The sequence below is a fragment of the Moschus berezovskii genome, chromosome 10 (genome assembly GCF_049115385.1).
Source record: "Moschus berezovskii isolate FMDL1 chromosome 10, NW_MosBer_1.0, whole genome shotgun sequence".
Classification (NCBI taxonomy): Eukaryota; Metazoa; Chordata; class Mammalia; order Artiodactyla; family Moschidae; genus Moschus; species Moschus berezovskii.
Genome location: NC_142469.1, coordinates 88576921 through 88601289, shown reverse-complemented (window position 1 = coordinate 88601289; position 24369 = coordinate 88576921). Strand labels below are relative to the sequence as shown.

The window sequence follows — 24369 nt, the reverse complement described above, 5'->3', positions numbered from 1 at the left end:
GGCTTATGAGGATTAATGGAGGTGATAGACCTAGCCATTAGCAGCATTCAGTAACTATTAATTCTTTAATCCAATTTTGCTTGGTATTATAAGCGTGAGATGCTCATAATAAATTATAGTATACTTTGTACAGAAGACAATCTTTTATTATTTACATCATTACTATAGTAAGTTTTGAAAAATTATATGTATTTATGGAAGAGAACTAGGAGACATGGACTGCTCTGTAATATGACCCTGTAATTTTTTGCATTTTTTGTAATCTCTACATTTTAGCAGTGTAAAGAGGATGAAATGAGATAATTTAGATTTGTCAGTACTTCTTTGTAAATATAAAGCACTAATGCAAATGTAAGGAGTTGAAACTTCTTACTGAGCGTACTTTTCACCATGACTTCCAGCCATGATGTAGTAACAGAAACTGAATTTACTGTCCTGCCTTATCAAAGCAAACAAAACTCCATAAAATGTGTGAAACAAAGATTTTCAGACTTTGGATGACAAATGGCATAAGACAGCTAACCATGAGATAAAGGAAGCAAATTCTGTACCCAAGGACACAGTGTAAGAGGAGAACCCAAACACAGTTGAGTAGTCACCCTGAATTGAGATGATAGAGCTGGGATAGACCTGGGAATTCAGGGGATTGAGGTAGCTAGAATTTGCAGGACAGAGGATGAGAGAGAAGAGAGTTGCACAGAGAGCTCTGGAGGTCTCTAGAGGGTTCCCCTGGAGTTTTGAGCTAAGTACTGATTAGTGCACGCTTAGGAGAGAACTCTCCAAGTCTTGGGAAAAAAGGAAAAAAAAAAAAAAAAACAACACTGGGAATGGAAAGGTAGCTCATGTTAGCTGGGAAGTGTGCATCCTCACCATTCAGAGTAGAAAAACTTTGTGATGTAAGTATCATTAGATCAACTGCTCAGAAGGGTACTGCCTCAGTGGTGAGGCAAAACTAGTCCTAGACAAAAGGCTGTTCTGATCCTACCTGAAAAATCTTAAAAGTAAGCCATTAAAGAGGAATCATAAAACTTTTTTAGTAAAGGGTCAAATGAAAATACTTTGGGTTTTGCAGGCGTATATGACCTCTACTGCAACTACTTAGCTCTGCCATTGTAATGATGAAGCAGCCATAGGCAATATGTAAATGAATGGGGGTGGTTGTATTCTAAAATAAAACTTTATTTACATAAATGACTGTGAGCCAGATTTGACTTATGAACCATAATTTGCGGACTGCTGGTTTAAAGGGTCAAATTGTGGAACTTCCCTGGTGGTCCAGTGATTAAGACTCTGTGCTTCAATTGCAGGGTTCATAGGTTTAATCCCTGGTCAGGCTTAGATCCCATATACTACATGGTATGGCCAAAGTATTAAATAAATGGTCAAATTATTTCTAGTTGCTCAAATGCAGCCCAGAACAAAGCTCAAGAATATTTAAAGAAATACATAAATCCAGTACCTAACAAGATAAAGTGCACAGTATCTAGCATCCAGTCAAAATTTACCATATGCAAAGAAACAGAAAATTTCAGTGGTTAGGAGAAAATTCAGTCAACAAAATGGACTCAGAAATGAAACAAATTTAATAAACAGATATTAATAAATTTAATAAACAGATTTTTATTTAAGTAATAAGATTTTAATAAACATATTCACTAAATGAAGATATTAGAACTATAATTAAAGCTAGTTTTGTATGTTCAAGATAATAAACATTAATTTGTTAAGGAGAGACACAAAAGCCATAAAACTGCCCAAATTGATCTTCTAAAGACAACAAATATCTGAAATGAAAAATACAATGGACAGGATTAATAGCAGACTAGACACTGAACTTGAAGACCCAACAGTAGAAATTAAGTAAAACACACACACACACACAGTGCCTGGGGGGGAAAGCCCATTAGTAAGCTGTGCGATAACTTTACACAGCCAAATATATGTATAATTAGAGTATCCAAGGGAAAGAGGGAGCAGAAGAAAGATATTTTTAAAAATAATGGCTGAAAGTTTGCTAAATTTGATGAAAACCGTAAGTCCACGAATCTCAGTGGTTCAATAAGTATCTAGCAGTTATCCAAAGAAGAAAAAGATGAAGAAAATTATACCAAGGCACAGTATAATCAGATAATTTAAAACCAGTAATAAAATGAAAGATTTTAAAATGAGAACAAAGAAACTATAAATTTAGAGGAACAGAGAATGACAGCAGACTTTTCATCAAAAGCAATGCAAATCAAAGATAGTGGAACAGTGTCTTTAATGAAAGAAAAAACTGTTAACAGAAAAGTCTATTAATTAGTGAAAATATTTTTCAAAAATAGTGAAATAAACATTTTCAGACATGCAAAAGCTTAAAGAATTAATAACTTTTAGACCTAGACTACAGGAAATGTTGAAAATCCTTAGGAAAAGGAAAATAGCACCAAGAGGAAATAAAGAGCACCAGAAATAGTAACTGCCTGCGAAAAGGCAGAAGTTCTTTTTAATTTAAACCTTTTAAAAAAGATAATTATTTAAGTAAAAATAATAGCAATGGAGTTGGGGTTTGTAAGATATATACCCCAAGCAGAAAACAAACCAATAAAGATCTATAAGGCTTAAACAGCAGTATCAACCAGCTTGACCTAATTGATACGTATAGAACACTATATATATAGATATAGAAAACACTATATGGAGAAGGAATGGGAACCCACTCCAGTACTCTTGCCTGGAAAATTCCATGGAGAAGCCTGGTGGGCTATGGTCCGTGGGTTTGCAAAGAGTCAGACACAACTGAGCGACTAACACACACACACGTAACACTATATATATATAAATATATATATATATGTATGTATATATAACACTGTGCTGCTGCTGCTGCTAAGTCGCTTCAGTCGTGTCCGACTCTGTGCGACCCCATAGATGGCAGCCCACCAGGCTCCCCCATCCCTGGGATTCTCCAGGCAAGAACACTGGAGTGGGTTGCCATTTCCTTCTCCAATGCATGAAACTGAAAAGTAAAAGTGAAGTTGCTCAGTCATGTCCAACTGTTAGCAACCCACGGACTGCAGCCTACCAGGCTCCTCCGTCCATGGGATTTTCCAGGCAAGAGTACTGGAGTGGGTCGCCATTGCCTTCTCCAATATAACACTGTAGAACCCAATAAAAGCAGAATACATGTTCTTTTCAAGCACACCCAGATAAGTTATTAAGATAGACCATATTCTGGGTAAGAAAACAAGTCAGTTAATTTAAAAGGGTTGAAATCATACAAAGAATGTTCTTGATCATAATGGAATTAAATTATAACAAATATGTTTGGGAAAATATATTGTAACTGAATAACACACTTCTTAATAACCCAGGGGCACATTTTAGGCCATACGGAACACCTTACATTTAAAAGAATGGCAGTCATACAAAATACATTCTCAGACAACAGTGGAATTAAAATAGAAATTAATAAGAAAAAGTGTGAAAATTCTCAAATATTTGGAAAATAACACACTTCAAATAATGCATGCATCAAAAAAGTCTCATGAAAAATTTAAAAATACTTTTTAAAACAAAAAGTAAAAATATAGTCTATAAAAATATGTGAAAGTGTTAGTCACTCAGTCATGTCAGACTCTTTGTGACCCCATGGACTGTAGCCCACCAGGCTCCTCTGTCCTTGGAATTCTCCAGGCAAGAATACTGGAGTGGGTAGCTATTCCCTTCTCAAGGGGATCTTCCCGACCCAGGGATTGAACCTGGGTCACCTGCGTTGGAGGTAGAGTCTTTATTGACTGAGCCACCAGGAATGTGTGGGATGCAGCTAAAATAATGCCTGGAAGGAAATTTATAGCATTAAATGTTTATGTTAGGAAAAAACGTAAAATCACTAACTGAAGTTTCTACCTTATGAAACTAGAGAAGAGCAAATTAAACTTTAAGCATACAGAAGAAAGTAAATAATAAAAATTAGAGAAGTGAAAAAAAATGAAAATAGGAAAATGATAAAATCAACAAAATGAAAAGTTTCTGAACATGATTAATAAAACGATAAACTTATAGCAAAGCTAACCAAGGAAAAAAGACATAAATTATCAGTATCAAAAAGGAAGGAGGAGCCCATGACTGCTCACCTCATGGATTTTACAGGGCTTATGAGAGAATACTACAAACAGCTTCTGCCCATAAATTTGAGAACTTAGATGAAATTGACCAATTCCTAGGAAGACACTACCAGAATTCATGCAGGGAGAAATAGATGGCCTGAATAGCCCTATATCTATTAAAGAAATCAAATTAATAGTATACATTCAAAACAATATCATCACCACCAACAAAAACTTTCCAGAAAGAAAACACCCAGGCCCAAATGGTCACACTGGTGAATTTTACCAAATAACCCACGTGAGAGAAATGAAGAGAGTAATTGGGAAGTATTTTCAACCAAATAGAAATGAAATGTGTTTCCAAATAGGATGCAACTATAGCAGTGCTTAGAGGCAAACTTATAGCACTAGGTACTTATACTAGGAAAGGACAGTATCAAATTACTGACTCAAGGTAAAGGATTGTTAAATTGTCTTCAAATATCTGAATGTCTTTTGTTTAAAAGTATGCTGTTTCATATGGTTGGAAAAGACAGTTAAAGGTGGTTATAAAAAGGCAATTCTTAGCCCATCATAGGAAAGAAATAGCTGTCAAACTTCCACAGTTATGGACTCAGTTTCTTTGTGAGACATACTTCCATAAACATTCTTATGAATTCTTCCCAACTATTACTTTTTGAGATAAATGGTAGTGAAGGAAAAAAAATTTCTCAGTAGGCTATAGATTAGCAAACACATTTAAACTGATGTGTTATATAGTTGGTAATGCCATGAGCAGTAATTTTTTAAATCACAGAACTCTAGAATTAGAGTTAAGTGATGTTCAGTCAAACAATAGTAGCCTCACTTCCCTGCCTTTTAAAATATCAAAGCCTTGGATAAAACAACAACAACAAAAAAAAGTGACTTCCCTGATGATCCAGTGGCTAAGACTCCGTACTCCCAGTGCAGGAAACCTGGTTTCGATCCCTGGTGACGGAACTAGATCCCACATGCCTCAACTAAGAGTTTGCATGCCTCAACTAAAAGACACTGCATGGCACAACTAAGACTCCAGGCAGCCAAATAAATAAATATTAAAGAAAAATTAAGGGGGGAGGTCCATCCAAGTTTGCACATTAGCAAAAGCAGTGAAGGACAGTTGAATCACTAAATGACATGTTTAGAATTCAGAGAAAATCCCATGAAGCTCAAGGACAATCAGGAATATTCTAGACATGCTTACATACTTGGTAAAAGTTGGATAAATCCATCTCCTGTCCGAAGCCTCTTCTGGCTCTGTAGGACTCAGCGGCCTGCCTCTGTCTTCCTGTAGTATTTTGTGTACTCTGCACTGTAGCATCCACATACCACCATCTATCAATTAAAGGTTACAAAAAATGAGACAAACAGGAAAAAGTAAGATTTGCCGTTTACCACTGGGAGTCTTTTTCCATGCTCGGAAGTCAACCCGTTTTCTCCTAATGATTAGTGTGAGGGTCAAATCTTTACTAAAGCACTAGCTACATAAAGCAAATATTCCTATTAGGTATTTTTCTCTTTGTCTGGCAATAGTATTGGAGAAGGAAATGGCAACCCACTCCAGTGTTCTTGCCTGGAGAATCCCAGGGACGGGGAAGCCTGGTGGGCTGCCGTCTATGGGGTCGCACAGAGTCGGACACGACTGAAGCAACTTAGCAGCAGCAGCACTCTATGAATTCCTGCCTATCACCATTACATTTCTACTTAAAATGGTTAAATGGCAAGAAGTAAAACTTGCATTTTTCTATAAAATTTTACAGAAAAACCACATCATTGCTTTTTAGCAACCAGGCACTTGTCTCAGATATTATTTTTTCAAGACAACTCAGTCTCTCTTATTTTGAATAGGAGCTTATCTTTTATGACAGTTTGATCTTGGTTTCAAAATTACTTGGCCCTGTAAAAACATAGACTTGAGTGCTAAATTTTTAGTGCTGGAGGGAATCATGTAATCTGGATGCTGAAAGTTAAATTTTGTGTCTTTTATTGAAAAGTAAGGATTTTTTTCCCCTTTTAACAAGTTTTATATTGGTTTGATTTCCAGCATCAGTGATGACAGCTACCATTGCTGAGCATTTCTTATATGCTAATACTGCTCTAGGTGCTTTCTATAGGTTATTTACCTATAAAAGGTCTTGTTAAAGTAGACACTTCAAAATATTGGTTAGTCAATAAATAGCTTAATTTGTGTCCTACTGGCAGTTCAATCCTTTGCAAACCCTGTGAAAGAAGGTGTATGTATGTGTGCTCAATCACTTTAGATGCGTCCAGCTCTTTGTGAGACTATGAACTGTAACCCGCCAGGCTCCCTGTCCATGGGATCCTCCAGGCAAGAATTCTGTAGTGGGTTGCCATTTCCTTCTCCCGGAATCTTCCCAACCCAGGGAAGATTCTCTTACATCTTGTGCATTGCAGGCAGGTTCTTTACCACTGAGCCACCAGGGAAGCTCATGAAAGAAGGTACTAATCCTCTTTTACAGATGGGGGAATTGAGCTTCTGGAAATATGATTAATTGTTTAATTTACAAAACTACTAAAAGTTGACACTAAAACTTACATGTGAACCTGACAGCAGAGTCCATACTCTTAAACACTGCCTCCTTGAATGAGCAGTACAATGCATTGAGCTTACAAATAGATTCTGAGGACTTACTTAATAAAATTACGAAGGATGTCAGTGAATAATTATATGCAGAGGTGGTAGCTAGGTGCAATGGAAATAGCATGGGATTTAGAAAAAGTATTTAAAGTTGTGACTCATCTACCTATTTGTTCTGTGACTTTGGCAAATCAATTTATTACCTCTCTTGAGGCTGTTTTCCTCTTACAAAAATAGAAATTCATAAAACCATCTGTCTTGGTTACAGTGAAGAGCAAATTGATATTTCTAAGTGCTTTGTAAATGCTTTTGAAAGGTATGTAAATGAATTGATGAGTGTATTTCGTCATTTACTGTAGCCTTCAAGTAGCAACGTTTCTGAGTGCTTTTAAAAAGTGATTTGATTTATAGAGACAGGAGTTTCTAGAGCAGCTCTATTGAATTAAAGTAATCTGTTATAAAATGAGATCTGTTATAGATTGCATTCTATAGATCTATTACAGAATAACTCATAAGACCAGCTTTCTTCGATGAGGTACATCGTTTTTGAGGAATGGTTATTTCACAATACTTTGTAAAGAAATGATTCACAGATGTTTCTGTCTCCATTTTGGAAGAGAAGGGAGGCAGAGAGGCCAAAGTGAGTTAGTGCCAGAGTCAGCTTTGAGGTTCCAAGAATTCCGCCACCTTTCACGCACAGTTGGGAGTTCTGTGTTCTCTTAAGTTTATATCTGTCCCAGTTTGAGAAAAGTCAAAAGTCTTTGCTTTGAGGGAGCCTGGCGGGTTACAGTTCATAGTGTCACAAAGAGCTGGACGCATCTAAAGTGATTGAGCACACATACATACACCTTCTTTCAAATGGCCTCTTTGGCAGTCAAATGAATAATCAGTGAAGGGACCCCTCCTCCCCCACTTCCTTCCCGAAGCTCCTAAGATGGACACGTGGGAAGGTCGTGTTCTGTGTCAAGAAATGAGTTCTCCATACCTTTCATTCCAATCTTGTTTATTTTCTTTTTAGTTTAGGAATTTTGAAACTTAACCCATGTATTCCCTTGTTTACTCAGGGTTAGAGGCAGAAATGGAACAGACCACAATAAAAGGAATGCATTTTGTTCCAGGCTTTCATGAATGTGGTAGCCAGTCAACGCAGCCATTCAGGATTCAGTGGGAACTTTGGAAATCTTTTAATTCTGTGTGTTCAGTGTAGGGAACCAGTCAGAATAATCCACTTTCTTTCCTAGTTCCTCCCTCTGGCTCTCCTTCCCCCCTCACCAACCTTCGTCACTCCCCACAAACACACACACACCTCATTCACACACAGACTGTCATTTAAGATCTTGGATTACTAGTTTCCATGATTACCTAGTTCCCATCAAAAAGCTAACTGTTCTATCTCTGTCTGGGTGTGTGTTTTGCAGACAAGGGTTTATGCACGCTGGGTCTCTCTTTAGGTCGCGTGGCCTCGGCTGGAGATGAAGGCCTGAGGGAAGCCGCAGGAATTACAGCTCTCAGTTCATCGTATGGGAGTAGTTTCCTGGGTGCAAGTGAAGAAGGGCCGTGCGTGTGGCCACCCTCCTGTCATCAGCAGCCCCATTATGCTGAGAATAGAGTGTCCCAGTAGATTGGGTACGGTGACACGAAAGAAACTGCAGATTAAGTGAGACCATTGCTTGTAGGATCGCAGGATGGAGAAAAAGGGAGAGTGAGCCGCCGCAGTTTATTTATGGAATGTCGGGGGGCCATGGCGGCTCAGCAGGTCCTAGAGGCAGAGGACTTCCCTCCCTGCTTGTTTTCTCCCTCTGACCTTGGATGAACTGGCGAGCAGTATATTATGCCGGGTGATTGTGCTGGTTTGTCATGGTTAGCATTCTGGACTGTCACTGGAATGTAGGAAACTGTTGAATTTGAATTGAACCATGAGGTGGTCTGCCGGGCCCTCTCCTTGTCTCGAGGAAACCTGTCGCTGTTTGTCTGGGCCTGGCCTAATGAAAGCAATGGAGGGAAAGAGAGGTGGGCCTTTGATCTCTTTGTTGCAGCTGCTCCCTGGGAACTCGCTGAAATCAATGCCCTGTTTTCCTGAAGGAATGAATGGCTCTGCCTAACTAGCTTTGTGAAGCCATGGGGGAATTCACTGCCTCTGTTTATTGACAGCTGAAAAGGAGCACATGGGGTGGAATGGACCTTCATGTGAAAACCAGGCACAGGGAAAATTAGACCTCAATTTAACACAGAGGAATTTGGAAATTCACCCCAAAGGAGACGGTGGTTTCTCATGCTTACATTAGAATTACTCGAGTTTGGGGCTAGTGTGTAATGAACAATGGAGGTTCTGTCACAACTGTGTTATAAGTAGGAATATGATATGCATAATAAATGATGTTAAGTAGAAGTTGATTCAACACCCTCCTTGTTTTTTTAAACACAGAAGTAGAGAAAGGCAGATGTTAGCCATGATATAGAATCAGGTGGTTCTTTTATTTTTGCTTTCAGAAGAAGAGAAAATTGATACTGAAAATAAGCATTATTAATATAATATTACCAAGTTTCTAGAATGTCACTTTTATTCACTTACATTTTGAAACATCTTTGAACTTTGTATCTAAGTTTCATTCATGGGAACTATTCAAACTATTCATGCTGTTCGGGATTGTGTGTGTTGAGTGGGAATACAACAAATCATAGTTATTTTTAAAAATGTATATTCTTGGGATATTGTAACCGGAAGTCTGTGTCAAACATAAATAAAACTCTAGACCAATTTAGCATTTTCTCTGAGAACAGTTCATAAATCCTAAAATTACTGCCTTACTTTTGACAACACAGTAAAGAAAAAGTCAAATTTATCGCAAGGAAACATCACCAGACCTTCTTTTATACCTCCCCTCACTGGCTTGATGTCCCAGGAAGGATTTATAGCTTCTTCCTTTGACCCTGAGCCCTTTGTGCACACCTCTATTATGGCACTTAACACGTTGCCCTGTAGCTCTTTGTTTAGGTGTATTCTTTTAGCTGGAAGTAAAGCGGCTGTGTCGTATTCATTTTTATATCTCCAAGCCCAGCAAAGCTCTCGGCTCAGTGAATGCGTGCTGAATGAATGGGGATTGATAGCTCCCCGTACATTACTTTGAATGTAATTACTTATGCAGGCTTCAGCTGCAAATACTACATTTTAGGAAAACCTGATTGATCTATTGTTACCTGATTGGTGCTATAGCTTTTTAAAATCTTTCCTTTTATGGAGAATTATTAAACAGTTTTTCAACATGGCCAGTTGGTTGGGCAGTCCATCAGCCTGCGAACAGGAGGCATAGAAAGTATACGGTGTTGTCCTTTTCAAATTCAAGCTCTCTCCTGTAACATTCTTTTTTAAAAATTATGTCTCAGCATAGTGTTTAGATATTTTCAGTAAGAAGATGAAAAAAAGTTTTAGAGTTTTGTAGACTTTCACCTGAGCAGATTTAGTGATTGAGATGGACAGACTTCCATTCTACATGATTTAATTCTATGGTGGAATGTTAAATAATGCAAAACAAAACCTTTGACAGTTTCTGTAACTAGCTTTACTACTACTGTATTTTATGAACCCCTTGACTCTCAGTGAAAAATGTAAAGGAAATTTTGATCTAGAGGACTAACTCCTGTGATTTCACAGGAGCCTAAGACAAGCCCCGTTCTGAATTATTCTCAAGTTAAACCCAACTGCTTTTTAAACCAGAGCTATAAGTGGAAAATAGTTGTCAATATTCTTTGGGAAAAAAATGACATCTTAAAATCATAATGGAAAACTTTAGAAAATGTGTGTGTGTGGGGTGGTTAAGTAAGCACACAAGTATAGGAATAGGCTCATATTTTATTCTCCATGTTATTTTTGTTTTATTTTTACTCCAAGATTATGTCCAAAGACATCTAGTTGATTTTCTGTCTTGATTAAAAGTAGGAATGAGGTTTAAAAAACAGTTTTACATATTGGTGAGTCGTGGGAGCGTCCTGTGTAGGGATAGGCACTTGCGTGGGCTGTACAAATGTGACCGAGTCAGCAGATTGTGTTTCTGCTGAGATTTTAGATTTCTTACGAAACAGGAAAATTACCGTGGCCTTGATCATTGATAGACTCTCGCCCCCAGAAGTATTAACTTGTAGATAAGAAAGCTGTAAGCCTCATACTTAGGTTTTATAACTTGGCCGCTCTGTCCTCCCAGTTTCTGGAAGTAATTTCATGTGATATCATACATAAGTGGGGGGTGGGGGTATGGAGCGTGGAAGGAGAAGTGGGGAAGTCAAACAACACTTTTGCATTGGATATTTCAGCTTAAAAGCGATGAGGCATATCTTATCCCCATTCATAGAACAACATGCGCACCCCAGGGAGTGACTGCACTTAAAAGTTGTGTTCTTGCTGTGTTTATAGAACCAGTTAATGTCAGCTGCATGATCCTTCATAAAAAGAGCTCTTTTCTTAGGCCTGAAGTCTATCGTCATATACAGGAAGAAGAATGTCAAGTAATTTAATGAGAGTCAAGCCCTCAGAATAAGTTTGGGGATCGGCATATATGAAGTCTTCATGTTTTTGTGTGTGTCTACCTCCATCAGCAAACTTCCTAGCAGAAAGATACCAGGTCCTCCCTCTCAGATGGTTTTCATCTATCTAACAAACAAAGGAGACCTATTAGGGGCTTACCTAGTCATTGAAAGGAGACATCCTCCTTATGGGTTAGGTTGAATGACAAGAAAGACGGGTACACTTATTGTCAACAAGTTCTGTCCTTCAGGCCTCTCCTCTGAGTAGTAACCTTGTCTTTGAAGAAAAGAAAAAAAAAAATGGAGTTCAGCAAATGTTCCTTTTGGTCTTAGGTTTTTGTTTTGTTTTTTGTTTGGCTGTTTGTTTTTTGCCTTTTAATGGTCTTTCCTGGCTCTTTGACATTGTCTTCCCCTTTTGCCCCTTCAAGCCCTGCTCCGGTGGGTCCGCACTCCTTTTTCCTAGAGGATAGTGTTCTTAGTTGACCCTTTTACAAAAGATTCTGATTATCATCTGATTGCTTCCTGAAGCTCTGAGACATTCTCACTTGAGTTGGGGTCTCTGTAAAAGAATTGCAAATATACCAGTACAGCTTGCTTCCTGGGTGCAGGTTTCAGCACTTCACTCACACTGACTCCTTTAATCCTCAAAAGGCCCTTGGGCTGAAGGTACGGTTATCATCTCCATGTTACAGGTGAGCAGCCGAGGCAGAGAGCTGTTCCACAAGCAGTGAGAGGTTTCTAGTGGCTCCCGGTGACACCTGGGTCTGAACGTAGGCCTTCTGGCACCATGGCTGTGGTGCAGATGCACCGCGTTGCATCTCTAAAATTAAAAATTCTGTAAGAACTCAGATATGTGTCTCTTTAAGGCTGGAATATGACATGATGGTATACTGACAAAGGTTTTGATCCTGGCATTCCTGAACTTATGTCCTGTGTGTGAATGTCTCCTTACACAGTATTCAGTGTGACTTTCCTCAGTGCCTTTCTTTTTTTAACCTTTTTATTTTTTTTTTTCTCCTCTTCTAGGATTGGTCTCACATCTGGTGTGGCCACTGTTTCAGGTCACATCTGAAACTCCTCTGGACCTCAAACTTAGAAAGGTAAGTGTGTCTCCACCACACCCTCTGACTTCTGCCCAGACGGTGTGCCATGGCCAGTGTGAGTCCGTGTTCTCATTCTCCTACTTCAGAGCACACACCACAGCCTTCCACAGTGGAGGGGCTTATGTCCCAGAGAACACTCGCTGTCTGAGATTTCTCATTTGAGGAACTGTAGGCCTTGAAGGAAAAAATAGGGTTGGGGAATACAAAAGCCTGTTTTTCACTCTTTAGAAAAATCAAGAGAACATGCTCAGAACTGTCATTAATGTTTATTCATTCATGTAACTTTAGAAATAAGGGGTGTTATACATACAACTGACTTTTACTGATCATGACTTGTTTACTAGAAACTTGTGACCTCCCTTCCCTGATATTTAAAAAGATGTTTTCAAATGAAAACAGATTAATACGAGGGGAACTTGAGGAGGGGGCATTATCCTCCATTTAGAATCGTATTTAGAATGTTGCATATGTTACAACTCAGTCTCTAAATCATGCTGCAGCGTCATAACATGAGGTGATTTTCAGTTTGCATATATTCTGTCCAAATTTCCTAAAATTGTGAAATAAGTATGCTGCTAAATCCAGTGGCGGTAACTTAAATTTGTGGGAACTCATGGTTAACAGGATCCCTGATATTTATCGGAAGTTTTTATTTTTCTCCACCATACATGTGGAGATTGTGATTTGTTTTAAACACCCATTTCAAAATAATGACACCTAGTTCAAGTCTTAAATTTCATATCCAACATTCTGGTTGTTTTTCTTCTGTAAAATGTGTTAGTTCTCTGTTTAAGTCCGTTGCCTTCTTCACCCTTAAGGAACCCTCCTCTCTGCTGCTCTGGGTACTAACGGTATTGCTTAACCATAACTGTTGGCCTCTCTCCACCGATTTTTTTGCAAAATGTCCTTGACTGTAATATGCCATATTTTTTTTATTCCAATCTTCTTTGTAAGTTTCCTTATATCCAATTTTATACATCAGGTTTTTTTTTTTCTCTTAAACTAGATAAACCACTTCCAATTTCATTTTACTCTTGGGACTGACTTCTTAGAAAGGCTGTCCACAGCTGTTCCAGGTGAAAGGCCAAAGTCAAGAAAATATTAGATATATGTGTTTAAGTTCCTGTTCTCCAAATGGTTCTAATTGAAATTAGTCCACTTCCCCACCCACACATTCAAAAGAAAAATTCTAGGAAAATCTAAAGATGCCAGAATCGCTTCTATATGTCATTTTTGTAGCTTCATGATATATGTAAGACCAGTTCATGCGAGGTCCAGTTGTAATTATTTTCTCCAGTTAAATGTGACATTGCCATTAAAAGGCCAGCTAATAATAATATGCTGCTGAAGAATTTAGAAGTCTTTAGACTACATAATATACAAAACTTTGAAGCAGTCAAGAAATAGAAATTTCTTTTACAAGAACATGTTAGAAAAGAATTGTGTCATGGTGGTCCAAATCAAAGCAAGATTACTGAACTGAATCAAAAACTTAGATTCTGTTAGATGAATCTTTCTGTTAGATGTGTTGTATCCTGACACAGATTATTAATATTTCCTAATTGTGACCTTATCCAGTGTGTAAAAGCACTCTTGATACTTATTAACAGGCACATCTACTTTGTACATAAACTTCAGACTCTGCCCCAGTCCCTGTGCCTCTGTGTGTACATCTATAACGCATAATCGCATAACAGCTCTGCCAGGTAGGGAGATGTGAGCATAAAGAGAAGGTAGGGAACTTGCCTGAGGTTACATACCTGGCAAGTAGCAGAGCCGGTGTTTGGACCCAGAGCCATCTGATTCCATAGCCGGTCCTCTCTGCACCCACCAATCCATCGTTCCTAGACTGTGTCTCGCAGAATACTATCATTTGGTTAATGTTTTTTAACTAACTGTAGGAACCACAAGCTAGTATTAGGTAGAGTATGCTTTTAGTAAAAGAATAAGGGAGAGTAAAACTGGTTATCATACACCACTTTTAGGTAACGAAAGCTGCTATCTAAGAAATAGTATTAATTTTTTTTTTAACTTTCTTGACTCCCCAAAAAGAAAGTAGTCAAGGCCTGAGAGGAGCTGAGGGCAGGGGCATAATATAGGAGAGTATTAAATACTATTGTTACAGTGAATAAATAAAGCACATTTCTCTATCAGTGTGTTTAAAATAGCACTAGCAGTTATGCGTGTTTATGCTATAACGAAGTGTACTTTATTTGGGGAATAACTTAATTGATGCATTATGTGGCATTACCAAGGTAATTTTTCCCTTTTTGTTTGAGCACAGGAAAAGTGATTCATGAAAACACACACACTTACAACCAGCATGTAAATAAGAACCACATTAGGGTCATCATCATCGTTTGTTGTTTTCCTAAAATTGTTCCCGTTTGCCCAGTATATTCAACTTAAAGTACGCAGAAGTGTCGCGAACTCCGACTCAGGAGAGGTCTAGAGCTCCCTGTGAACACTCAGTTTTACAGAGAAACTTCAGTGTTCAATTACTGCAGTTAGTCTTTTTGTGTGCAGTCTTTTTTAACAGAATTGTTGGCTGTGTTTCTTCCCAAGGAATTACTGTTTTACTGATGTGAATGTATAGAATGGATGCATGCAGAAGCCACTCTGTCCGTCTGCTGTCTGAGGTCTCTTTCTATAACTGGAGTCTGAGCGTATTGCTGTTCTGATTAAAAACTTGCAGTGCATCAGTCAGGACTCTTGGTTGCACCTGACAGAAATTAATGGGACCACTGAACAATTCCAAATGGCCAAGTGACGGGAGCGTATTTGCATGTTAGAAGAATCGCTCTGACAGCAGCATTGTGACTAGAATGAAGGGATGAAGGGGGGCCAGTCTGAGAACAGAAAGACTGAGGAGTCCGTAGGGATCTTGGTTTCCAGTGCGTAGAAATGTCCCTTTACTGATGAGCTCTTTATTTGCCAGGCTGGTAGTCGTTTGAAGGCAGCCACATGAAAATTGAGTTTTGGCCAGTAGAGTGGGCTGGGTCCCCGTTCTGCAGTGTTCCCTCATCCCCGCTCAGTTTTGGGGTGCCACCGATTGGAAAGTGGTTGGTGAGGGTTTGGGGCTGGGCCTGTGTTTGTTGACTGCCCCCTCCAATCTTCCCTCACCCCCGCCTCCAGTGTGAGAAGGGAAGCGAGGTCAACAGAGGCCAGACCCTTGTGAGAGCCAAATGGCCCCGCGCTCTGATTTTCCAAACGTCTATCTGCTTGCTCAACCCACCCTGACTTCCAAGTTCGCCATTTGTGGGTTCTCTTCTTGGGTACCATTTAATAGAAAATACTCATTTTCCTACTAACCAAAGCAGAGAGTGGGGACTGGCTTGGCCGCCCAGCCTCTGTGATTGGGCACATGCTCCCCAGACGGCTCCTTCTGTCCGAGGCTTGTCTGCCCTCTGAATGCGCCCTGCATTCCAGGCAGACTTAGTGGGTGCTTGTGCACCAGAAAGATGGGGTCCCCTGTTTGCTGATCCTTGTACATCTGACATTCTGCCAACCAGAGCTCCCTGTTCTGAAAGTTCTAATCTCAGCATCCTGGCTGATACATCTTGGCTTATCTAGAATCCTCTCTGGTTTTCATCAGGGACTTTATGAGCCTCATACGAAGTCTCAGATGTTCAGCCACAGGATTTAAGTGGAATTTGTTTTGAGGACGTGACTGACCTCGGGGTCCAAATCCCTGTAAACATTTGGTGCCACAAGGACCTACCGTTACTGCACTGTCTTTGAATCAACAGATTTGTCACATTTATGTGGTTTCTCCTCTCTGAACCTCAGTTTCCAGCACACTCTCACTTCCATCTTCTGGGAACCAACAGTCCCGCTCTGTCCCAGTGGGCTGGTCTAGGGGGCATGTCCAGGCTCAGAAGCAGGGCTGTCCTGGGCCTCAAGGAGTCTAGCAGCATCAGTCTCTCATTTGCTAATCCCTGGTAGACTTATGTTTTCTCCTTTGGTTTTCAAGCAATTCAGAGTTTAAGATAAAGGCCTTAAAGATAACTTTCTCTGCCTCTCCCTCTCTAGGTATTTGCATAGGAATCAGAGGCGTTAATCTTATGAGCAAACTCCTAACATCTGCCCTTATTTCCTTCCTTCCTTCCTTCTCTATCAGCCCCAGGACCAAAGCACAGACCCCAGTGCCTCTGCAGAGTCCCTTCGCCTCTGCAGTGGAGGGGGTAGCATTTTTTTTAGAAATAACCTGGCTCCGCCGCCGTTGTAGCAGGAAGCTAGTCTGTAGCACAGAGGCGCATGACCCTGAGGGCGCTGCACCGTAGGCGCCCTCATAAGTCTGACTCTCACTCCCCTCCTGTGTCAAGCATGCAGGAAGTGTCCTCCCTTTTGTGTTCATCAGTCCTAGAGAGAAATTTCATTGCAGTCATTCTTCGGTGTCTCCCTTTCTCCCATGGCATGTGTCCTAGAGCCTGAAGGTTTCCGTGGCCCCTGGTAGGTGAGGGCTGGCCTTTGGTGTATGATGAGAGTAGTTGGGGTATGATGAGAGTAGTTGAGTGGTCTTTTGAAACCCTGCACTCTTGCCCCAGGCCTGGGCTCCCTGAGCACAGCCACCACTGTCCTCTAGAAGGTTCTGTCCTGCCTTGGGGACAGAGCTGTGCAAGGATCCCCACCCCCTTCCTTTAGGGGAGAGTATCTTTTTCTCACCCTCTTAACCTCCTCCCAACCCTGAAGTTGGGCAGAGCCTCCTCACTGGGTTTAGACATTAAGAAGGATAGACGGCTTCTGCCGTCATCTGGGCTAAAACACAAGCAATTACAAAGCCTGCACCTGTTTTAAATGAGCTAGACAGGAAAACTAGTTGGGAGGACAAACAAAGTGAAATTCCAGAGTCGTCCTGCTGCACTGATTTGGACTCTGTCATGAAGGCAAAACACCACCCAAACACTGGTAACTATGGAAATGAAGAGAAGGAAGCACATCTGAGAGACAATAAGCCCGAAGACTGTGCAGCTTAGTCAGTGAGAAAAATCTAGTATGCCTCCAGGGTTTCTGACTTGGGAGCAGCCAGAAAGCAACACGGTGAAGAGAGTGACCTGTTACTAATGTGGACTCTAAAAGCCCACGCTTGGGATGCAAAGCCCAGCTCAGCTGCTTGCTGACCGTGCCACCGTAGGCTGACTGACATAGCTCCTCAGCCTCAGTTTCCCTATAAGTAAGGTGGGGTTCATGCTCCCTACTCATTAGGCTGTTTGGAGCATTAAGTAAAGCCATAAAAAAAAAAAATGGCCATGACCTGGTGAGCATCCACTAAATGTTAGCTCTTATTATGTAGCAGTGCCAGTAGCTAAAATGGGTGATGCTGGAGGGTGAGCTGTGCGGAGCCCCCGCTTCAGAACAGAGGGCCCTCAGGGCCACTGACAGTGTCTAAGCTGAGAGATGCAGGAGGAAGGTACATGGATTTGTCTGAAATGTGAAAGAAATTGACAGCTGAAGACAGTAGTAGATAGATTGATAGTTAAAGAAGATAGATAGTAGATGGTTCAGGACTGAAGACCCCAAGAAATAGCTGAAAGCTTGGGCTGTGACTGAAGCCCCCCAGGGATTGTGTCAGAAGGTAGGGGGCTAGGTGCCAGGCTCACGGATCTGTTCACACTCCCAGTTACCCTTTCACAGCATGGGCCTCGGGTAGGGGGGTGGTCATCTTCAGAAAAACTCGATTGTTGTGAGATGAATACAAATATCCAGTTTACGGCCTCCACTCCAGAGGTATAATCTCAGTTGCAGTGATCAGCTCACTGAAGTGAGATTTACTTGTCTAGAATCTACCAAATCGGGTGGGCTCCTTTCCATCAGGAATTATAGTCCTGTGGAGGGGGGGGCGGTGATGGGGAGAACTTATCTAAGAGGCTTTTCAAAAATAGGGCTTGCACATCCTCCACCCAGAGGACTCTTTCGCTGAAAGCCGGGACAGGCCTCCCGGTTGTCAGGGCTTGCCCGGCTCTTTCCCACTCAAATCATTTGGAAAAAAAAAAAAAAAGTCAGTTTGAAGAATTTACTTAAGTGAAATCGGGAGTAGCTTGAAGTGAATGAGCTGAAACTGGAGGGAAATCCCTTTGTTCACTTCGGGTTTCAGTGCATGCTCAGCAGGCAGCTAAACCAGTTCATTAACAGAGAAGAAGCCGTGTTTCTCAAACTCAGCCCTCAGCAGCTAATGCCTAGAAAAACAGACTGTGACAGCCAAAAATGCATTCTAGAAATCCGAATGTTCTAGATTCAGGAAACTTTAGTTTTTGTCATCACTGAATAGACAAATCACTTCCCCCTGAATATCTCCACTTTATTTAAGATAATTCACCATACATGATGTGTTTACTGTGCATCCATCGCATTTTCTAGAAAAATGTGATTTTTCCTGCTTCTCTGGAGCTCAGAAATGAGTATACTTAGAAATATTTTATGTTACATGTTCATTAAAAAAACTGTATTATTTTAAATAGAACCCACCTATTAGAAGCTTTTTCTCTGATTTTTGAAAGCGAAAATTCAGACCTGAAAACCAGTCTGCAAGTGGCGTACTGTCAAATGTCTACGTGTCATTTTTCCTGTCTCTGCTGCGCTTTATTAAATTGTTGTAGACTGCACATGGTTTTTCCCCGGGGCCACGCATGCTTTTGGGTTCTCTGTTGCATTGTTAACTATTTAAGCAATAGACCCGGGCTGAGATGGCAGGGGGGAAAGGCTGAGGGACTTGATCTCCTCCCTGCCAGAGTTCTCCGCTTTCACTGGTGCTGCTTACATTGAACAGCTTAAGAATAAGCTCCTGTGTGAGCCCTCGGAGGCCGAGGGGCATTGTTGAATTCAGAAAGGCATCGCTTTCTTTTAGCGATAATTTGAATATTTTGACAATGCAGCTAAGCTACTCCGCTGCTTGGTTTGCGTCCTTCGTGTCATGCGCACCCTTTCTAGTGAAGCCGAAGAGAGCCCCTGCTTCTCTGAATTCATAAACTGGCATTGTCCATGGGTGAGATGGGTAGGAGCAAAGGAGGAATCATCCAGAAGAATTCTGCTGTCTTGCTTTCATGTTTTTTTCAAGCTCTTAAAATAATATAGGCCTTTGGAGACCACCCAATTAAATCACCACAATAAATGCTGAGCATTTTGAGATGAGAGATGGACCATGAACATGATTTGTGACATGTTTATACATGCAAAGCAAGGACTACATTTAAAACAAATACTCTGGATGATTCAGAGAACCTAATCGCCTCCAGCTTTTTCCCTAAATCGTGGTGGCTTATTTTTAGACTTTTATTGTCTGAAAATGGCCCTAATTTTTCCATTTGTAACTTACAAGGAGGTTACGCATAATAAATGGACATTGCCTTTTTGATCAAATTAAGAAAACGGGCAATCCAGTGAATAAATCCCTTAGGTGAGATATAATTGGCTGTTACGTAATAGATTTACCTTTATACTGGTAAAGAAAATCCCGAAAAGCTTTGCTCCTAAGAGTATCGACTGGCTGGAATAGTCTTAGCTGAAAGAAGCTGACTTTTATAATTAATTGGTAAACAGAGATACCTATTTCCAAATGCTTGTCAGGGATCGTGGTGTGAAGCTGGCTGTAGACTTTTTCTGGAGACTAAGTTCCCAAGTTCCCAGTGCTGCTGTCAGTTTGTGCTGAGTTTGTGCTGTGGCCTGGGAATGTGTATTTCTAAAAGATTGCCCTGGTAATTCTAACGTAGTTGGGTTTGGTAACCACTGAATCATGTATGCAAATTGCAGACTTCAGCCTTTTCACCCTGCACATTGGATAAATCTGTATGAAGATAGGAAGCTTTTTCTATGGAGCTTTTGTTGAAAATGAGTGCCTATTGGTTGTTGCTGTTTTTTTTCAATTCATAATTTGCTTTAGGCTCTGTTATTGCATGGATTTGCATACCTGTTTTATGGTATTCTAATACTGTTGGTTTTAAAAAAATGCCATTTCCTCTGAGTGCTGTTTTGAATATTTTATGTACGCAATTTCACGTGTTTTCTCTGCTTGCAGAAAGCAGGGAGAAACATCAGGGTTTTTCTAATCCACTTACAAGTAGGACAAAGATTATAATATAAATACTTCAAGATCTTCTTGGGCAAGATTATATGAGATATTGAAAATCTTTTACATTACAATATTATGAACTTTAGCACACCTTTTAAATATATCCAGTGATCTCAATGTTTAAGACTTTTACCATGTGGTATACCTGCGACATTTAAAAATTAAGGGTGGTGGGTCTATTGAAGTATTATACCCTAGGATTTTAAAATTTGAAATTGATCTATCTATCATCTATTAAAATACCTAAAAAGCAGTAGAAAATGTCCTCTGCACATTGACAGCTGTGTGTGTGTGTGCGCATGTGTGTTTCTGAAGTAAGAAAGCTCAAGTTGCCACATGGCGGTAGGGCGGGGTAGGGGGTGTTTTTCTCACTTCACTCACTGAAGGTGTGCAAGATCTCTTCTTACAGGTTTGAGGCCTCAAACCTTCTGAGAGGACTCCCTGACTGCCTTGGAGCTGACGTTTCCTGTCACTGAGTAGGTACGCAAGCCATGATTGCTTTTAAAATTATTTCTGTTTGAGCATGTGTATTAGTAACTGCTTGGAAGCACATAGTCAAATAAGTCAAGGATGTGCAGGAGGTTCAAGGCACTTCAAAAAGGCTAAACCCCTTTCCCCCTCAAACTGTGAAGTACCTTAGAATGGCATTGTTTTAACCTTTTCTTTTTAAAAAGCATTAGGATCCTCTGTGTTTCAGGGAATCAGATCCTGCAATTAGCAACCTCTTGTATCCTCTGCTGTCCCCCACCCACAGCCCTGATAATACCTGCAAATCTCTGGAATTTTCTACTGTCAGTTCAAAAGCTTTAAAGCTGCCCTATCTCCACTCCCAACTTGTGTACATAAGAGGAGGTGTAAAGGTTGCCTCCCGTTTGTGGAAGATGGTGACTGATAAGCCTAAGGAAGATGCTAGTCACGTACAAGTTGCCTTAGGGACTCCAGCTCCAGCTTCCTGGGCTTTGTTGGGAAATACTGCCGTAAAAGCTACTGGCAGAGTCAGAGGCTGTGTAGACAGCTTAGCTGTGGGCAACAGCAGGGTGGAAGTGGGGAATGTTCTGCTTAGCTCGAAACACCCGGGTTAGGCCTCTGGTCACCATGTTGTCATCAATCATGATATTAAAGGACGTTAACGCTGTTCTTTAGGTACTTTGCTTGGTCTAGTCCATTACCTGTCGTATCTTAGTACCTATGCACAAAGAACTGGACCTCAGTTTCCTCATCTATAAAGTGGGGATAAAGGTGCCTTTCTAGAGATCTCACAGGGCTGTTAGATGGACATTAGTAGACAAAGGAGCATGAGAGGACTTTGAATTCAACTGAAATGTAATATGGTTTTATTGAAGGTTATTTTGGTTCTGTTTGAAGTAGAATGAATGGTCTTACTAAATGATATTTTGATTTATTGGCCGAGAAATTGAAATCCATTCCAACGTGGCTAACATATCGACTAGGAACTGAGAAAGGCAGTTCTAATTAGTTGGGGGCGGGGAGGTGAGGTCTTGTCATTTTATCTCTGGTCACGGTGTGATAGACTGTATGATAACCAGCTAGATCCCGGGATATGACTGCCAAGTTTTGGGTGGTGAGTCCGTGGGCTGAAGGCAGAGGTGGTGAACAGCCTAGGCCCTGTGCGTCTCTGCAGCTGAGTGGGACAAGCCCTGGCAGCCTGGATGGGGCAGTTCGCTCAGCAGGCAGGGAGGGAAGTGAGGCATCGCTCTAGGCTACTGGGAAGGAGCAGCAAGCATGTGGCGGGAAATTGGGCCTTATTGTAAGGAAGGTGCCTGGCCCCCAGGGCGACAGGAGCACAGAAGCCCCGCCCGGGATGGGCTGGGGATGGACCACACATGTGGATTGCCAGGACAGCTACTTAGAGAGGTTCACATTCCTCCCCATTGAACCAGCTATGATTGTAATGGTTTGTTAAACAAACAAAGGACCTAAAGCTGTGAATGGGGGAGAGAAAAGACTTAAGGTGAAAAGGAGAGGAGGCCCTGTTTGTTAGTGTTCCACTCTTTTTAAGCTTTTTCCCCCATTTCCTCAACATTCCTTTCTTCCTTTCAGAGAAGGCAGTGTGGCAACTTGCAAAAGTTACCGCCTTGTGTCTCCAACCCCGTTTCCTTTTAAATTGGCAAATGGGAGGAAATGTCTATCCCCTTACAAAAACAAAATGAGAAACCGGGGTAGTCTTAAAGCAATAGGGATACATATTTTTGTATTTCTGACCAAGTGTTTCTGGGTAAACAAGTGCCTTGGCGTCCTTTGAATATATGGGATGTGCTGTGGAAGGCAAAGAGAACGTTCTTACTCAAGCACCGGGTAGTAACTGTCCCATAAATAAGGCAGGCGGCCGCCCGAGGTGGGCAGCCCTCTGCTCCTGGAGGGAGGAGAGTGAGCGCTGGCATGGGTGCAGCAGCTTTACGTTTTTATCCCTTGACTGTGTACACAGTTGATGGTCAGGTGAATTCTGGATGTTCACCCATTGAAAATGTTTGGGTGGGGGGAAGCTGTAAATTGTCTTTTGAAACTGCCAGTTAGTTTGTGTCCATTCAGTTCATCAGATTAGGCCTCAGGACTTCCTTGTGGGGAAGAAAAAGGAACCATTTAGATTTTGCAAACAGTACTGTTACATGTGCTATACATTATCCCTAAGGGAGGAATCCGTCATCACTTTTAACTCTGTTGTGTGCGGCAGTTTGTCCGGGCAACATCTTCCCTTTCTCTGGCTCCCAGGTTCCTCTGCCTGGCGCACCAGCCCCCCTGGGTGTTCAGGGCACTGCCTCCTTTATAGGCCCATGTCCTGCTCCTCCTCTTAACGCTCATGCCTGCCTTCCAGCCAAACTAGACCACAGGATCCACGCTGCCCTGTCCTGCTTCAGGCCTCTCTGCTTTTACATGGCCTTCCCTCGGCTAGAAATAGACCTTCTCCCTTTTCTCCACCTGGTTTGCTCTAAACCCAGTGTAGGTAGTCAAAATTATGAAAACTTAGAAAGTACAGATATTCAGAGAGAAAAAATAAAGTCCTCTCTAATTTGCCCCCCCAGCAATCCTTTGCTGACACATTGTTTTCTGTACTTCCAGTCCTTTTTTATTTTTTTAATTTAGAGACTGTCGTTTTAGGACAAAACAGCCCACTCAACTCTTGAGCATCCTTTTCTGATCACACTTTGTAACTTTCAGGGTTCCATCAAGAGATTTGAACATCATCCCTGTCACTCGTGAGCTTTTCTTGTTTCTTCTCTCAGCGTGAGCCTTTGCCCTCACACACTTCCTGGGAAGGAATTGGGCTTTTCTTTTCCCTAGAATAGTCACCGTATTAGAACAATAGACCCTGCCGATAATTAGGTAAGTTTGGTTCCTCGGTGCCCTACTCTTAGAGTCCTAGGAAAGATCACCACTGTCAGCTATAGAAACACACCCCAAAGGGCGTAAAGGGGAATAGTCGCATCTTTGTTGGGAGGGAGGAGGGGGATATATTTCCAGCTGTCACAAAGGAGTATCCCTGCCACTGACTTTAATGACTAGAAAATCTTCTCCTAATACCGGAGGCTCTTGTCTGGATTTCAAGTCTGCGCTCCCCGCTCCCCCCACCTCCGCCAGTGTGCTACCTAGAGTTCATTAGCAATCTTCCTGAGACATTTCTGTCCCATCTCGGCTTGAGAACCAGGCCTGGGCCTCGCGCTTGCCTCTCGGGATGCACATAACTATTTTGCTTGTTTGGCGACCTTTGTCTGTTTCTTCCTAAATGTTCATATTTAAAAAACACCGTGTAAGAGGTGGGTTGGAGAGGCTTGGGGAGGATTTCAGACTCTGTAAAGGTATTTCCTTTCCCTCCCCTCAACCTGATGGATGTTAAGCTGAGTGACCATCCCGTCAAGGTGCTTTGGCCCTGTCTGGGGGGCCCTGAGCTGTGTAAGCCCCCTGCTTCCACTCCATACAGCTGTGGGAGGCAGTGGGGTCCTTATAGGCTGCTTTCAG

General features: G+C 41.3%; 1 protein-coding gene across 16 annotated transcripts in view; it reads left to right on the top strand.

The window, feature by feature from the left end:
• Positions 1-24369, top strand: part of PLAGL1 (PLAG1 like zinc finger 1) — a 98096-nt gene that overhangs the window by 55296 nt on the left and 18431 nt on the right. For 11 of the 16 annotated variants that reach the window (XM_088840808.1, XM_088840806.1, XM_088840807.1 and 8 more), the window contains exons 4-5: positions 12253-12326; positions 20804-20874. The gene's annotated coding sequence lies outside the window, so the exon portion shown is untranslated. Of the gene's footprint in view, positions 1-12252; positions 12327-20789; positions 20875-24369 lie in introns of all 16 variants that reach the window. The other 5 variants (XM_055432918.2, XM_088840802.1, XM_055432924.2 and 2 more) reach the window with 2 other exon arrangements.